Source organism: Pinus tabuliformis, chromosome 5_2, assembly GCF_031772625.1.
Source record: "Pinus tabuliformis cultivar Carrire ecotype Pingquan chromosome 5_2, CPIR1, whole genome shotgun sequence".
Lineage (NCBI taxonomy): Eukaryota > Viridiplantae > Streptophyta > Pinopsida > Pinales > Pinaceae > Pinus > Pinus tabuliformis.
The window spans coordinates 809,399,872-809,418,622 of record NC_142306.1 but is presented as its reverse complement, the minus strand read 5'-3'; positions in this window follow the sequence as shown (position 1 = coordinate 809,418,622).

The window sequence follows — 18,751 nt, the reverse complement described above, 5'->3', positions numbered from 1 at the left end:
GTTACTTCATGCAACCAGTTCTGCCATCACACTATCTCTTCATATGAATCCGACGTGTAGGAGCTATCGCGTTCCCATGAAATTCTCCCATCTGCTGTCGGATTCACTTGATCCTGATCTTGCGTTGTTATTTGGTAGATGCAGTCCAGTTCATCGTCACTATCCTCATCGTGCATAGGTTTGGTGTAGTGTGCTCCTTTGGCCAGATCTGGTGGGACTATTACCTGGAGGGACTTTCTCTCGAATATCATTTTTCGTTTCTTTAGGTTGAAGACTCCATTCATGTCTGTGGCCCAATCTATTCCTAACAAGGTGGGGTAAGGGTTACTTTCATCCACAATTTCTATTACCTCAAAATATATTTTTGTGCTCACGCCTTCGATGTCCAGTGTGACTCCTTACAATCTCCCCATGGGCAAGATATTCTATTGGTTCGCAATACGTAATTGAATAGGAGACCATTGGATTGCGGGCCTGCCCATGCGTTCCTATGTCTGTCTAGGTAGCACATTCGCATCCGACCCCAAGTCCAGAACAGCCTGATCCATCTCATAGTCACCAATCTGTGCAGTCAATTGCATTTCCCACTTGGTGTGTAACGCATGCTTTCCTAGTTTCCGGACCATCCACGGTTTACCTGGCCCTATGCACCAAGTTATCAGCTCTTGCAATCCCTTAACTTCTTTATTGTCCCATAGTAGCTTCATACATGTCTCTAAAAAGGTAGTCAACATAGAGGGATCCATTTCTGGCTTACTTTGATCCTTACTACCTAAAGCAGAGGCCTCCACGAAGCTCTTCTTAGCTTTTGTAAATGTCTCCTTCATGCATTCCAAATCAAACTTAGGTTTCTTTGTAGGGGCCTTGCGAACCCATGCATCCTCCTTAGGTTGCTTTCCCTTATTGTCTCCTATGGTTGCACTACTTCTGAGCACCATGTTCACATTAGGGTCCTCTTCACGTGGTTCAACTTTCATCACTTGGATGTTCTATGTGGGAGTAGACTGAAGCACCCCTTTTTCACACATTTGTGCGATTAGTGTGGGGCAAACTAATACTTCATGATCAAACTGGTAACAATACGGGCAACACGTTCTAGTTGGGTTCGTACAGTCATGCACATAGTGCCCAAGTCCTACATAATTGTAGCAAATTTACTATCCACACCCTTTTCCGGGTCCCATTCCTCCTCATCCCCATCTGTGTCCTAGGAATCCATCGTGCACTATTGCTGCGGCTGGATCCTAACCTCGTGCCTCAGTCTGCATTCAATAAGCAGGTGTTTGATCCATCAGCAACTCATAACTTCAGAAATTTTTTTCGTCATGGCCCACCGAACTAAAAAAATTCCAAAATAGCTATTGGGGGGTGGTTGTGTAAGCTTCTGTAATAGATGATAGTTTTCCATTGTGTACTTTCCTCCCACCTCACAGATTGTGCACCAAAGTGCAGGCGCCGCGCATGGCCCCACCTGTGCCTCTGGTCTCAATGGAATTGGTCCCCCCTACCAAATAGTTTGCGAATATCAGACAATGATCCTTATCATGGCCCTAGCCTTTACATTTTATGCACCACACCTCTTCTTGTGCTTCTAGCCAGGGTGCCTTATCTTGTTTCAAGCTTTGCATATCCAAGCACAGGTTTTGTAGTTGCCCATGGATTTGCTAAACTCCCAACCCAAGATCTTGTATTGGAGTTTCATGCAACCTCATCGCTATCTCTAAAGCTTCAGCTTGGGTCGAGATCTTTTGCTATGACAACGCCATCCTCAGATGTGGTGTCAAAGACGCCACAAAACACGCGTGGTGCTACGCATCTGTTAGTGTCATTTTAGCCTCACGGATCGTACTCTTCAGTCTATGATCTAGATCCCAAGGGGTTTCACTTGGCAACATCACGATCTACTTAAACTCGATGATCGACTACATCTTTGATTTTGGCCAACTAACTTCTTTGTTCAACGCATCCTGGATCTTCGCCATTCACACATTCGGATGATTGCTAGAGTGCTTTATATACCACATCAACGTGTGATCCTGCAGCACGCTTACCAAAGTATCCTTTTTGATGTTATCATCTGTAACGCCTTGGGCTTCCCATATTTCCTTTACCACGAATGAGAACTGACCTGGTTCCTCATTTCCTACACCTCTAAATATGGGCAACTTGATCGCACTCGCCATTCCAACCCTTGGAGGTGGTGGAGGTGGGGTAGGTGAAGATGGGGTTGAAGTAGGTGAAGTTGGTGATGGAATGGATGGAGGTGGTAATAGTGGAATGCACTGCTTTATCGACCAAACCACGCTTCTTGGAGAGAACCCAGCGAGCTCCTCTTTGCTTTCTCGTGAAAGTGAAATCAGGGGACTATTTTCTAATCCTTCAATCCCTTGGTAACCTCTTCTGCTTCGTGTTACCACGGAAATTAATGGATTCACATAACCCATTTTCAAATAACATCATTTTAATCCAGGTATTCAACGATTTGATGTACTTACCTTGCGGTCCCTTGAGAAAACGTCTTTACACTTCGCTATAGCTCACAGTTGTATCTATCACAAAATCAATGATAAAACCTCCTATTATCCAATCCAGCCAATGATCTACAGCTCACGTGATCTTATCTTCAGATACTTCTAGCCTACATACCAACTCTGGATTCCATATGATGGGTTTTCAAGTCTGCACCTCCCCTGACTATTCGCTAGTCTCATGATCCACTCATACAATTCTATCAAGAAGGATGCGAAGAAGATCTCGTGGATTTCCGTGTATAAGTAGCGATCCAGCCACCTCCCTTTAGATATTTGCGGGGTTTTGTTTTTCTGTACCACGAACTCATGAAGCTTCTGATCCAAACAATATTCAATCTCTTTCTTCATAGGGTTCCAGCGTTCCGACATCAGACATCCCTTAGACAGATCCCGGTCCCAGCAACGGAACCATTTGTTGGCTTGATGGGGCCTGACCCAAGTTCAGAAGTGATTTAGCCAAATAAATCCCACACTACCAGCCCTTTCAGAAATAGCCTGTGGAGTGTGGACTGAAGTCTCACCCGAGGTAGTATGGGAGGGTGCTGGAACAAGGTTTCTGCACCCCATGGATGTCTTGATGAGGACTTGGAAGGTTCGCAAACCGGCCTGTGCGCTCGCGCTGCTTTGTGTAGTTGTCTATCCTTCATGTAGATCCACAATGGGGTGCTTATAGGATTCTTATTATTAATGATATTATTATAGATCTGATCTAATTCTTAAGGTATTAATCAAGCATTCAACAATTAAATAGTGTGCACAACCATAAATATTCATAAACTTAGAACATAAGCAAAACTGATAGATCTGCGACCAAATGCACAATACTTCAAAAACACTTATCTTATATTAATCTTTAGTTCATTACAATCCACTTCCACCCTACCCACTCAGCTGCAGGGGTTCGCGCACACAGCAGTGGACTCTACCAGGTCTCTATGCACAAAACTGTAGAGCCTAATCTTCCTATTATCAAACCCGACTTAGACTTACAGTCTCTAAGTGAACATTGCCTTCATAAACCCATAAAATTCAAGATCCAAAACCAAAAACTGCCTTCTACCCTTAGAGCCTCACTCTATTTATACATTCCCATGGTTTGCGGACCATGGGCAGGGCGACTCACTTTCTATTTTCTTACATTATTTTCGAGCAGACAACCCTTTGACTTGACTCATTACAATTCGCGCTCTACACACTTCTTGGAGCTTTTAGCACAATTTTACCCAAAATTGCGGGCTTTAAGCCCCAAACCCATTATGTGGGGCCTCCACTACCCAACAAAGTCATAAATGTGGAGGCAGCTGATGGAAAACTTAACATAACAGAAGGAATCACATTGGTCAGCATTTCAAAGGGGATAGAACCTGTGCTATAGGTGAAATCTTGGGTGCTCCCACTCAAAGATGGAATGGAGGTATAGCCAAATATCATAGTACTAGAAGTAACAAAATGTATAGAAATCATTCCTCCTCCTTGTATGGATACAGGAGTTTTCATACTAGTAGCACTTATGGTGGAAGCCATGCTCCCAATAGTGGTCATCAAAGGAAAAGATCGAAAAATACCTGGGCTTGAAGGTCTGTTGGTCAGAGTCCTGATGTATAACAAAATGTTTGGATGATCTGGAGGAAGAGGAGAATTAGGAGTCAAAAGAGACTCAAGAAGCTCTTCAACCTCAATAACGTCTTCCGATTGGAAGAGGACTCTAGAGAAGACTGGAGTGTTCCTCTCCAACTCTCTACTTATACCAGGTCTATTTTGTGAATCAATTACTCCAAACAGAGGATCGACCTCTACTACATCTGCTACCACTGATTGGAAATCACTGGTAGAATTTCTCGTATACCTTCAAGGAGAAGGCTCAACACTCATAGGTGAAAGCCTACGAAGCCTCCTAGACTGACGAACTGGTTGATCAACCACTTTTAATTATTTTTAAGAGATCTAATTAAAGACTCAAAAAACTTGTAAAGCTAGGCCTACTAGGAGCAAAGAAAACTCTCCAAAAAGTCCCTAAATATATAGTCAATCATACTACTTCCAAGTATTTCTGCTCCAAGTGATGAGGACCAGACACAAAATTACAAGAAAGTGAAAATCAAGGACCTTCCATAAATAGTCTAGGGTTATGGTGGCCCATGCTTATTAGTGAAGGTAATAGAAATAGTTACGCTAACCTCTAGACAATAGAATTTGTCTGTGCAATCACCCAACGTTCACAAGGGTACCCTCAAGAAGTACTGATGAACTTGATGCAACATCTACCTTAAGTGCCATGGGATTCCCCTCCATAGCCACCTATGTGATCCCTAGGAATGGAAACTATGGGCACCAGTTCATATCAAAAGTCAGGTGGAACAGTCATGAGGCGGAATCCAACAAGTAGGAGAGGTGGTACCTCTCTTCCTTGTCTTCACTCTCCCTCATGCTTGACTCCTAGTCACGGAGCTTTCCCAGTCTTTCTAACGACACTCGATTTTACTCATTATTATCTACGTTTGATATTTTGAGTTGCCTTGTAGAGTTAACTCTCCAGTCACCTATTCCAAGGCAATAAAGAACTTAACATCTTCGTGTTGTTAATGACAAAATTAAAAATTTCTAGTTATTTTTATTAAATCGCTTGATTTTAGAGGGATTTTCTTTAAGTCAAAGGTATAGTCAGAGTGAAAGTTATGATGTTTTTGACGGAAAAGAAACCAACAGAAACTTAACTATATGCATGCAGTTATTTTCTTTCGATGAAAATGTATTTCTACTTGGTTCTACGAAAAACTTATATAAGCAAAAAACTCTTTTTTCTTTTCTTTTCAGGAACACTCCACACACACTCAAAAGCTAAAAATACTAAGAATTCTTATGATGCAAACTAACCTAATTCAAATTTAAATGATGATGCAAGATCGTAAGAATACTCATACAATAAGAAAAAGTGCTTCTTTATAAGGTCAATAAGCCAACTTGACAATGAAGAGGGAAAACGTTTAAAAACAAATTTCCCTCAAAACCAAGCAAAACAAATTGAAAAAAATCACAATTTCTCAAAAACAAAACAAAAGAAACCAAAAAACCAAAAGCCTGGAAAGAAAAATAAAGGCTAAAACTATGTTTTTGTCTTTTTCTTTTAAAAAACTAAAGAAATTTTTGATGTCATAAAAATAACTACTAAATTTCAAATATCAAGAAACAAGCACAAAGAATCCCTAAACTTTGCAAGTTATAAAACTCATTAGTAAATGAAACTTGAAACAAGAAGCACCACAAACTTAAACAAACTGATTTGAATAGTAGTACTAGACTTCAGCAAGCTAGAAAAAATTCAAGAAAGACTCTCAATATTGCCAAAGAGACACTCAAAAAATCGAAAAAAACAACATGCTTAACCAGATTAGTCTTCAACTTGTCCTGACGATGAACCACACTGGTTGGTTCGAAATGCGTCGAAAAATGATTGATTATGTGATTTTGCCGAAGATTATCTGACAATGTTATGGATCACAGAAGTCTAAATTCCTTAAAAACAACAAGGTCAGCCAAAAGGGAAAGCAAAGAAAAGCAATTCAGAATCTGGGTTATAAACAAAACTGAAAGCAATTTCTTGTTCTAGAAATCCATATCATCAAAGAACTTCTAACAAAAGCCTTGTACCAAATACACAAACCAAAACCTTACTAAAAAAGAAATCCTAGGACAGCTAGGCTTTTCACTGAGAAAGAGATTCGAAATTGAAAACTTGCAAGAGAAAAAAGTTCTACAGATAGTGGATGAACAAAAAATAGCAGAATTCACCAGGCAACAGATCTAACTGGGCAAAATATTTTGGAAAAAAAATTCAAAATTATGTATACGCAACCGTGTAAAGACACAGAGGCATGCACACGCATTTGAAACATGGGAAATTTGTGTATACGTGAGTCTATTTGAGGAAACAGGCGTGTATATGTGACTGTATCCCAAAAAAACACATATAAACAGTTCAATCAAGGAAAAAAGAAATCAAGGCCTGATCCAGGAGACCATACTTTATGCCTGGGAAACTAATAAGTCAATGACACTGTAAAAACAAGAAATCAACAAAACAAACCATGATCAAGAACAAACAACCCAAACTAGGAAAAACAAGAATGTTTTCCCCAGTGGAGTCACCAATTCTATTGCGGGTGGGAACACCCTAGGGCCTTGGGTTAAAAACCCCAATAGATTAGAGGGCATACAACAACAAGAAATGTGAAAAAAAACAATCTAAATGCTTAAACTACTAAATTGGGAAGTAGTGGTATTATCTGGAGGTCCTACATTGGGTGTCCATCCCACAAGGTTCGAGCCCTCTGCTTCTTCCGATGCCTTTAAAAAATGTAACTTATTCAAGCAAAGCATATACAACAACAGTAATAGAAAGCGTGTTCATGATATATGTGGTAGATCATATAAGAAAATGAGTAATTATGCATTAATATAAGATTTATAAGAAAATCACAACATGGATCAATGCATAAACATGATAAATATCAGGAATAGAGCAGCATTTATTTATTGATGTAAACTAAATGAAAGGTGGAAACCTACACCCTGGGTCTTCCTCCAGCTCTAAGACGAACCATCCTCTAGATCCGTGTTGTCCTAGCCTCAACAATATTCCTCCATTGATACACACAAGGATGCCATAAGAGGGATGAAGGACATCTAAAAAGAGGAAACGAAGTTTTCCTATAACTTGGGGAGTGCAGGAAGCACATGGATTTCTTCAGACTTGATCAGGGCTCAACCAACTATCATATCAATATCTCATCTCTTCCCCCTTTAGGCCTTGCCATGGAGGTTTATTTATACTTCTCCAAATTAGTTTTTCTAGTTGGGAAACAGTTCGGCCATGGGTTATAGTAGCTGAGTAATAGGTAAAACCAGTAAACTCTACCTAAATTTAAGAAGATTTATTATTTTTAGTGTTTTAACACATATACGTGGGTGTTGGGCATGGAATCCCCCCCAAGGCATGTTTTGGGGCTCAAAGCCCAAGTTTTGACCAAATTGTGTTGTAAAGCTCCGCAAATTGCAGGTGTGGAAGTATGTTAGAGTCACAGGGTTGTCCGCCCTAGTTTTTTAATGTAATGTCAGCCTACCCATGGTCAGTGGACCATGGGATTGTATAAATAGAGTGAGGCTCTAAGTGTAAGAGATAGCAAAGAGCGGAGAAAGAGAAAGAGTCTGAGTGATTAAGTGTGTCTTTGGGTTGTAGAGTAGGAGAAGGCTTTGCAGTTGAGTGCGCAGAGGCCTAGTAGTCTGTAGCTGAGTGCGCGGACCCCTACAACTGAGTGCGCAGGGTAGAGTCGAGTATGTAACCAAGCAAAGAATTAATAAAGACAAGTTTTATCATAATTTTGTGTATCTGTTCTTGGGTCAATGCATGTTTGGTATAAATTGTTAATATATTGTTTATTTACTGTGCACACCTATATGAATGGTTCATATTGTTAAGTGTAACTTAAAGCATGCAAGTAGGCTAAGTTAATCAACCAACATTGGAATATCTGTGAAGCCTTGGTTAATAACGCAAAAGCACAACATTCAGCCCTTGAGTAGGGGTGCACAAAGGTAGTATCTCAGGCTGCGAGGTACCGGAGAGTGAGAGAAGCAACTCGTGCGTAGGGTAGAACCTCGAACCACTTGAACTCATCAAACATCTCCACGGTGTGGAAACCTAGTTCTAGCACCCTCCCATACTACTTCAGGTGAGACCTCAGTCTGCGCATCGCGGACTGCTGCAGAAAGGGCCAGTAGTACCAGGATTTGTTTGGCTAAATTAAATCTAAAGCTAGTTCAGACCCCTATAAGCCAACAGCGGGTTGGGTATATACCGACCCACATGTACACACATTTAACATAGGGAAAAGTAGCATATAGGAAATAAAACACTTTTTTTTTAGAATTTGGACCAAGTCTGGAAAGGAAGGGTTGCCCGTGGCCATAACAAGAGCATCAGATCTACCAAGAGTGGTAAATGGTGCTATAACAAAGGTTCAAGTGATTCACCAAATGATAGATGTTGTAGATGATGGCTCTGAAATAAATTCATTAAAAAGGAAAGTGGTTGAAATAAATCCTGATGACATAGAATGATCATTAAATAAAGAGGAAATTGATGATGATGAAGCCTCCACTTTTCAAAAGTTTAGAGAGGAACTATTGAAATAAGTGCAGGATACACTAGAATAAATAAAGCCCAAGAATTTAGTAATCAAGTGATATTAATCTTAAATATTTTTACTCTGGAAGGTTATGTAAGAGCTAAAGGAAACAAATTTATGAAAATTTTAGAAACAACTAGGGTTACAGATGAAATTGCAGCAAATGAGATGACCTCCTACATAGGCCCTAGATTTTTGTAAACCATTGTTTTCAATCAAAATATGTTCAATTTGACCATGGTTCAACCAATGATTAATGCAAAAGCACAACTGATCAGTTCTAGAGAGACTTTTATTAACATTAATTTTACTATGGTCACTAATTTAGACATAGTTGAATTGTACAAACAAATTGGTGATGTAGTAGTAAAGAGACTACTGGAATCCACTACCGGTAACAAAAAGTTGTGAAAAATCCTAACCAAGCTTGAGGCATAGTTGAACAATGGTAATTTCTCTATAAAAACCAAATTCAATAAGATAAAAGAGTTTGAAGATAGCTTGTCAGTTTTTTCCAAGGATGGATCTATCACTAAGAAGTTACTAGAATACAAAGAAAAAGAAATCAATAATCTGAAGTTGGTTATGAAAACCTCAGATTATAATGTGACAAGACTAGTAGAAACATTTTAGCATAAGGAGAATGCAAAAAAAATGTTACAAGAGATGGAAAGATCACTAAATGTGAAGGAATCTTGATTAAAGGACTTGAAGGAAAGTTTAAACAAGTTGCACAATAAATTTGATGAGAAATAAAAAAGATACATTAACAATTTAGAACAATATAAGACTGATGTTGATAAATACCTCAGGTAGGACACTTTAGGGAACATGACCCTGATAAGGTCAAGATTTATGAATTTAAGATCACTAAACTTGAGATGAAAATAGAGGATCAAAAGCAAGAGAAATAAAAATTTCTGAAGGAATGGGAAAACTAGATCAACATAAAGAATAAAGTAATGGAATCGATGCAATCCATATCAGTAAGATAGGAGGAAGAAATTAAATCTTTTCAAATATATCTAGTAGAAGCCATGATAGGAAGGGTTATTTTGGTTGATGTTGAGAATAAAATTTTGGAGATGATTAATGAGAAAAATCTTTAGATACGACCTGTTGACAGTGTTGTACATGCCAAAATTAAGGGTATCACCCTGGTATGAAGTCCCAACTAGACCTCACACTGTTTGGTGTGCAATTCCCATCTAATATGATGGCCCAGTTCCCATTATCTTAAAGATTTTCCTCAACTCTTGCTTGTCGGCGTGGAGAGTGGTCTGCTTTGTCTTCGCCAAGTGAGGTTCACGTGCTTGGTAATTGCTAGTGTCACTTGTGTCAATGGTTATTTCACTGTAGAGGTATAGGGTGGGAGTGAGTCGCAAGTTGGTTGGGAGGAAGCCCCAACTTGGTTAGGAACACACAACACAACAGGACATGAACAACTTCCGTAATAATAGTCCAAAAGGAAGTAGTCACAACACACAAGGGAATATAACACGTACAACAATCAGTGGATGAGTCCGCGTGAGTGCAATGGTTGTTATAGCAAGTTTTATGTGAAAGGTATGTCTGATGTTTGGGGACGTAGCCACCATAGGTAGGACATCGTTAACAACATATACAACACATTTTCATTAATAGATTATGCATTACAACAAGTGAATGAGTTCAAGTGTTAAACATAGGTTAAAGAAACATGCATTACAAGTGTTCAAAGTTAGTCTTACAGCAATTACAATACATGTGTGAAAACGTGTTGGCTAGTTAGCAGGATTTTGAATTAAGTTAAAGTTCCAAGACACATCGTTACACCATACATCACTAACCCCGTGGGCGAGGCATTGGAGCCACTACTTACTCCTCAAAGAAAATATTACAGAATCTCTTGGATATCTAGGAGGAGTTGAGGTGAAAAGTATTTTCCATGTACAAATGAGGGGGTATTTATAGCCAAGGGTGAAAATCACCCTTGTGGTTGTTCAACTACCCTCATGACTGTTTGACTTCCATGGCTTTTCGACTTTACATGACTGTTTGTACAACAAGTTAGTCTCTTGGAATTCCACATTACATTACATTGATTCACAGTATGGCCCACAGTAGAGATGTGGATGACATGACTCATGAAATGACTCAACATGACAGTGCTGGTACATTCGTGATGCTGCTAGTGTGCATGTTGAGCTACAATGTTGCTGGGTGATGGATTTCCTCATGGTGTGTCACACCTTCACCTCCACCTGGAAAAGTGCACAGAGTCTTCTATATTCATTGGTTCACTTGATATTGCTTTTGCACATTGCTCCCTAATTGTATATTGGAAGACTTGACAGGTTCATTTGCTCATGAAAGGTGCATGTTCGTCCATTCATCTGTCCATGAGTACATCTCGCATGTTTGATCACCTATCCGTCCATGAACGCATCTTTGCATGATCATCCACTCGCGAGCACATCTCTTCGCATGCATCATTTGTTCGTCCGTTGGTGGACCAGTCCTTCTACATGTGCTCCCTTCGTTCATCCCATCCGTCGTTGCACCATGTTTGTTTGTGTGCTTGTACATGCAGTCACTCATGACGAGATGACATCAAATCCAAAAACCTCCTAGTCTACCATAATACATTATCATTTTGGATGTAGGTGACCAGGAGAGGCAATAAGCTTGCGAGGTGGGATGGATGCTCTAAACACTAATGATGAAAATTGTGCAAGAGTCACTGGGTGATGAAGATGGGAAATCTGGATTGACAGTGGCTATTTGTGAGGTTTGGATCAGCTAGAGGAAAAAATTGTGCAGTTTTTGGGAGGAGCAGTTCAGGATGCATGAAGGCTGGGTAGGAAAAATTTGTGCAATTTTTGGAACGAGCGGGTAGTGGGAGCTTGGAAACCAAAACTCGCAATTCCTAGAGGGAACTAACAGCTTGCTGCCAAGACACTGGCAAATTGCTTCCAGGACATTGGCAGCAAAAACTATGCAAATCCTAGAGGGGACTGGCAGTCTGCTACTGGGTAACTAGCAGCAAAAACTATTTAATTCCTAAGGGGAACTTGCAGTCAGTTTCTAGATCTTGGCAGTAAAAACTGCACAATTCCTGGAGGGAACTGGAAGTCCGCTGCCATGAATTGTTGGCAGGAAAAAATGCACCAATGATCAAAGGTTGGCCTGCTGATCACCTTTACGGAGTTTCTGAGATGAGCAGACTACTCAGCAGCAGATGGCTTTCTCATGAAAACTATGCAATTTTCTTGGTGAGCAACTGGTCGACTGTCATAAGGCTTAGCTGGAAAAAATGCACAATTTTCTGAGGGAGACATGGATGTGAACTGGGTATCTGTTCGACCTCTCTATGCAATTGTCCCAGTCAGTAGAGTGGGCAAGGTCTGCAGCCTCTGTGCAATTTTTGAGGGGAGTCATTCCTGGGCTGGCTACCGGGTCAAAGTCTCTAGTTGACTAGCATGAAGGATGATTGATTTGCTTGCAGGCACCGCAGCTTGAAATGGATTGCTTGGTGCTTCTATGTTGTTCCGGGTGAAAGTCAATTGAGTCGATAGAAAGGTGATGTTCTGGATGTCAGAGGCGAGTCTGGTTGTCAAAACTTCAGCAAAATGACTAAGTTTGAATGAGTGAAAGATGCATATGTGATCTTGCAAACACATACTTACAGGACTTGATGACGAGACCAATCAAACCATTCAGACACACATGTTCAACATGACTGACCGATGGTGCAAGTGACAAGTGTGACACTTGTGATTGATTGTTGGTCAACCATGATGCAACTTGCGCAACAGTGAATGTGACTCCTTGTGTGAGTGCAATATATGTTTTCATAGCGAACACAACAAGTACACATAAGGCAAAGACTTTGAGCATGACCAGAACATGGTTGCAAGCATAACATTGACATCAACATGCAAAAACTTGGTTGAAATGATCAAGCAAGGTGGGTGCGAAGATTCGCACGAGCTCATGCAGTGAACCCAAGTGTGTGGAATCATCAAGTGAAACTCTCAAGTGAGGCTTCGGAATTTGGTACAAGCCAAAATTTTGGATGGTGATTGTAGTCGCGACAACACTTGGCGACACAATGGTAGAACTCCAACTTCTCTGTTATGGTTCATTGCTAGCACAGGGCCTTGGTCTTTCAAGGAATATTGAATCGATTTGTGGGTTACTTCAACTTCCTCACTTACCCCATGGACATACATGGTTCACCTTTTTCCAACTTAGTCAAACACAATCAAAAGCTTAGCTTGATATCAATGTTTCAAATCCGAGAAGGGTGGTTTAGCTCGCGATTTGAATATTTTCAAAGTATAAGTTTTCATCTTTGGTGTTGCTCTGTTGCCAGTAGGCCTGGATAGTACCCTAGCAGAGTCACGTAGGAACACATGCATTACTCCACTGCCACCGAGTCTGGTCAGTACCCCGATGGAGTTGAATGCTTCACCCCTCCTCGCAAGAAGCCTTTCTCTTCTTTCGTCTTTGTATTTTTCAAGAGGATTGTGCATAGTTACTTATTTATTTTTGTGGAAAAAGGGGGATCCCAACTTATTTAGAGAAGGAGAGGTTGTTCCTTCAGGGAAGCATGTAAGACCTCTCACAAGGTTTTGCCATTTATATTTTCCCCTTCTTTGTTTCTACTAGTTGGATAAGCTTGAACACACAGAGCAGAAGGCTGAGTACAGGCATGGGGTTTCCCAGTGTGGACACAGGTTCATGGTTGGACCAAAAATTCCCTTGCATATGGTTTGTATTTTTCGTCAAGACATCATTGGTTGAAGGTTATAACCAATCACAGAGAAAACAGACACAAGATTGGCCAAGTGTTGTAGTGTCACAAGTGTCTTCAAATCTCAGCCACATACTCTATTCAAAAGCTAGAACGTAGTAGTTGGCAACACTTATTTCTGGAAACAAAAATAGTAAGATATCAAGAAAAAAAATCAACTTAAACAAAAATAGTAAGCATAACAAACAAAATAAAAACAAAGATAGTAAGCAAAGCAAACAAGATGAAAACAACAAGCAACAAGTAGACTATGTACATGGCACAGGGCACGACCCGACCTACTGAAAGTAATGCTTGAGATCTTCGTCATTGAAAGGAAGGTTGTCAATCCTCCTTTCAAGTGATTGTAGATGGTACCTGTGTGGGCCAAGTTTCTCGTGGACTGTGTACAGACTAATCCACAGGGACTGGAACTTCGTATGTTTTCCTTTGACTTCATGGGACATATCCCATTTCAGATTTAAGTCACCAACACTGAAGTTAGCTTTCCTTGTAGAATTCTTATCGAACCATCTCTTGATACAATTTTGGTGGAGTGTGAAATTTTATTTTTCTTTCACCCTTTCTTCTTGAATATTATGCAGAGCATCCATCCTACGTTGAACTAGCTGGAAAGGCTTGCTTTAGGATTCTTGTGAAGGTTGAAGTGCAGGCAAGTAGATATTGGGAGGAAGGATGTCTTCTTTACCATAGACCAGGAAGTACGATGACATATTCAGAGAGGGCTTGGGTATTACATAGTCAACCCATAATGCATTTATCCAGGAGATATACCAGTTGCACTGCTCAAGGAAAATGATCTTCTTGATTATGCGAATGAGGGTTTCATTCATGGATTCTGCGATACCATTTCCTTGCAAGTAATATTCAGACAATTTTTTTAGCACAATACCATTCTATAATGTAGAATCATAGAGTTTTAAAGATGAAAAGTACGTTGCATTATAAAAAAAAAGTGATACCAGAATGATAAAGCATGAAATGATGTTCTCCTGGAAGAAGCTGATGACCTCCTGACCGTTCAGTTGTTTGAGCGAAACTTCTTATGTCCGTCACGTGAAGTAATCAATTTTTGTTAGAATATATTTGTGTTGCTTTGACGAATGTGGGAAGACTTCCCCAATGATGTCTAGGACCCACTATTGGAATGGTTCGGTCATTGCAATAGGGTGTTGTGGGTTGCTGATCTTCATGTTCTATCGGCACATCACTAATAGACCGAGCACTTGTCGACATAAGCATGTGCATCCTTGAATAATGTGGGCCAGTAGAAACTGGCTTACATAACTTTGTGCCTAGTGGTGTTTCCTGCAAAGTGACCCCTGACGGATTTTTCATGCAGATCTTGAAGTACTTTCCCTAATTCATGTGCCTCCACGAACATGAGCAAAACTTTTTCATTGTGCTTTATGTAAAGCACTCCATGCAACGAATGATATGCTAAGCCTTTGAGGTTCAATGCCCTCTCTTGTCTGATGGAAAAGTGAGAGGGTACAATGTCGTGCTCAAGGTAGTGGTGCACATATACATACCAAGAGGTTTCATCTTCAACGGGTTTTTCTTGCCTTATATCATACATCTCAATTTCCTGCTCCCAGCCGGTGAGCTCTTCTTCGCTCTTCAGCGCATGTACTACTTCAGTTGCAAGTTTGTAGAGCCCATTTCCCTTGATCATGTGAACTGGATTTATTTCAAGATCATACTCTTGCAAGCCTGTCATCCAGTTCACACATTGTTCACCCAGTCCTTGTTGTATAAGCAATGTGAAAACTTTTTTGTGATGGAAGAAGACTAAGCGGTGGTTCTTTAGCAAGTAGGGCTTGAAGTGTTTTACCCCCTTGTAAACTGCATAAGCTTTCCTGGCAATGGTGGGGTAGTTGAGTTCTGGTCCCTATATGCTTATGCTCATGAAGAAGATTGGGCGTTCATCATTCATCTCGTCCTTCTGAGTGAGTACTGCAGTTAGTGAATTATCGGAAGTGGAGGTTTATAGCAGGAAATTTTTCTTGAATTATGGGTTGTAAAGTGCAAGAAATTCTACAACGGCCTACTTGATATGGGCGAATGCATACTTTTCCCTCTTTCCTCGGCTGTAGACTATATTTTTCTTGATCATGTCCTGCATGGGCTTGACTATCTGTGCATAATCTGAGATGAACTTCCATAGGAAGTTTATCTTTCCCAAGAAGGACTACATGGCTTTCTTGTTGGATGGGTGAGGGATCTGTGTAATATCCTAGACCTGGTCCAGATCCACCTTGATCCCGATTTTGGAAAAAATTTGTCCAAGAAGGTTCCCTCAGAAATTGTGAATATGCTCCTTTTTGGGTTAAACGAAATCCCGTATCTGCAGAGTCACTCAAAAATTTTATTCAAATGGCATATGTGGTCTTCTTGTCTTCTTGAGAACATAGTCACATCATCAAAGTATACCACTATTCTTTATCTGATGTGTCCGCAAAAGGCGATTTCCATGGCATGTTGAAAGGTTGCACCTACATTTAGAAGCCCAAATGACATTCATTTATAAGCAAACGTACCACACTTGGTACGTAAAGTAGTCTTAAGTCTGTCAGGTTCTGCTACTAGAACTTGATTATATCCTGAGAAACCGTTGAGAAGAGAAAACATCTATGCCCCATATAATTTTTGCAGAATGTGGTTCATAGACAACATAGGGTATTTCTCTTTGTTAGAGGTGTAGTTCACGTTGTGTAAATCAAAACCAAAGTGGATTTCTCTAGACTTCTTGCATACAGGAACAAGATTTGAAACCCATGTGGAATGGCAAACTTTGTACATGATCTGTGCATCCAATAGCTTGGTGATCTCTTTCTGTATGAGGGGTTCAAGTGACGAGTGTACTTTTCTCAGCTTCTGCTGATATGGCTTGACCCCTTCTTTGATCGAGATTATGTGTTAGATGATCTGCGTGCCATAAGTTTTTAGATCATCATACATCCACGCGAATACATATCGGTAACAAGAGAACAATGGCTTGCCACTCTTGCTGTGTGCAACATGTACCAAGATTGACGAACTTCGGATCTTGTCTATTCCTAGCTTAATCAGTTCGGGCATCATGGTGGAACTATGGTTCTTATTGTTCCTCGACCCCTGAAAAAATTCTTGCAAGTAATAAATATTTTCTAATGTTGCCACACCTTTTATGATAAGGTGGCATCTCCTATTACCAGCTTCTGCTTGCAGAGAGTGCTCGTGCTCATCATCATCTATCGCTACATCTTTGAAGATGTCAACATTGGCCATGAAATGCAGTATCTGTTGATCATCATTAAACATGCGTAAATTAGTTATGTTATTCGAGATAAAGGTTTGTACAAAATTTCAATAGTAAATATATCCATAATCAGTGACATTCTCGAAGATGCATTTGCCAGAGCATTGGCAGTTGCATTACACGTACTTGGTACATCAATGATGTTAAATGCTTGGAAGTTAGAGATTAGCCTCCATACCTCTTGATGGTAACATTTGAGATGTGGTGACAAACTGTGAATGGTGTTATGTAACTGTTGTACCACTTTCTCTGAATCACCTACCACTTTGAGCGTGACCACATTGAGGCTGATGGCTTTCTGCAAGCCTAACATGAGTGCTTGATACTCAACAACATTATTCATGCACTCAAATCCCAAGCGACTTGAAATCAAATGCTTTTTGTTGTAAGGGTCGATCAAGACACACCCGACTCCTAAAACGTCCTGTGCCTTTGATCCGTCAAAGTATATGGTCCACAACTTGTTTGTACATGGACCACTTGATGTGCTAGTACTACTGATACTACTGCTACTGCTACTATTGGTACACTGCGTTATACATGTTTTGTTACAATCAGTTGGGCAAGAAAGGAGTCCCAACTGCATTTTTGGTGGGGTTGGAGCTGGTCATGCAGGATAACACCCCAATGTTGTTTCCAGGAGGCAGTTGCCAAACATGATTTCTATGAAGGCCAACGGTTCATTCTCACCATTAATGGGAGTGACATTGTGCTTCATATACCTCTCAGATAACACCCAGATTTGGTTTCATTTTCCCTTGTATAGAAGCCACATGTGAGACCAGTCTGCAGGAAAGTATCCATCCAACTTGCTAGACCAGTCTCTGCTGAGTAGTAGATTGTCTACTTCTGGTATGTCCACAATAACTATGTTGATGCATTGGTGGACTCAACCGTCATGAGATAGTTAGATTACTATGTATCATAGTTCACCAATGGCTGGTACTAATGTTTGATCAAGCTGGATGATATGAGTGGATGTCTCACTCCATTATGCATTGATATTTTTCGCAATGGAGAGTGGCATGACATTGGCAGTCGCGCTAGAATCAGCCAAGAAGTTGTGAACATTACAGTTAAAAATTTCAAATGATAGCAGGAATGGAGGGAAAACTAAGTTTGATTCTTCCATCTAGAGTGTGTTGAGCATAGTGGAAAGTGATCTGGGAGGTTTTCTTTCTCCCTTGTTGGTAGAGGTTGCATTGTCCATTGTTCTCTATCCCAATGCAAATAGTAGGATGTCTCACTGACTCTGAATCTTAAATAACTTGAAAAAACTACTTTTCACTCAATTTTTCTTCATGTCATCTAAAATTTTGTATTCCAGAGGTGGTAGACTCACCAAGGTGCCCGGGGTAGAATGAACATTCATGTTGTCCGACGGAGTGTTCTGTAGCTTTCTTCTCATGGATGTATTCTTGTCCACTGCTGTCTTTCCGGACTTGTTTTGTGTTTTCTTCTTTGGGGCAGTCGGTGGATCAACCTTCCTCATTAGCAGTCTTATCATTTCTTGTGCTTCCCCAAGTGTAAGGGGAGCCCATTTACTCCTGAGATTGTAAAGGTCATTTTCCTTTTGGAGCTACTTCTCGGTGTTCATCTTTGGCATTTCTTGTGAGCACTCATACGCGTTCGCTACATGCCCAGAACTTGATTCTTCATCATGTGAACCTTCTTATCCATTATCAGTGTCTTCCAAATGCTCCTACATACTATTTTACACATCAAAAGTATGATTGCATATAGAGTTCGTGACTCGCTTCCAGTCTGAACAAGAGTTCTTGGGGTGATGTTCTTCATGGAATGAATAGAACTTAGGATTTGCACACTGTTCGACTTGGAACATAGAGATCTACCCAATTTTTGGAGGGTGCAGGTTGCTTCTTGATGAGTTGCTCCCATGTCTCTATCTGGGCAGATGGTTGCCTACAGATGTGTT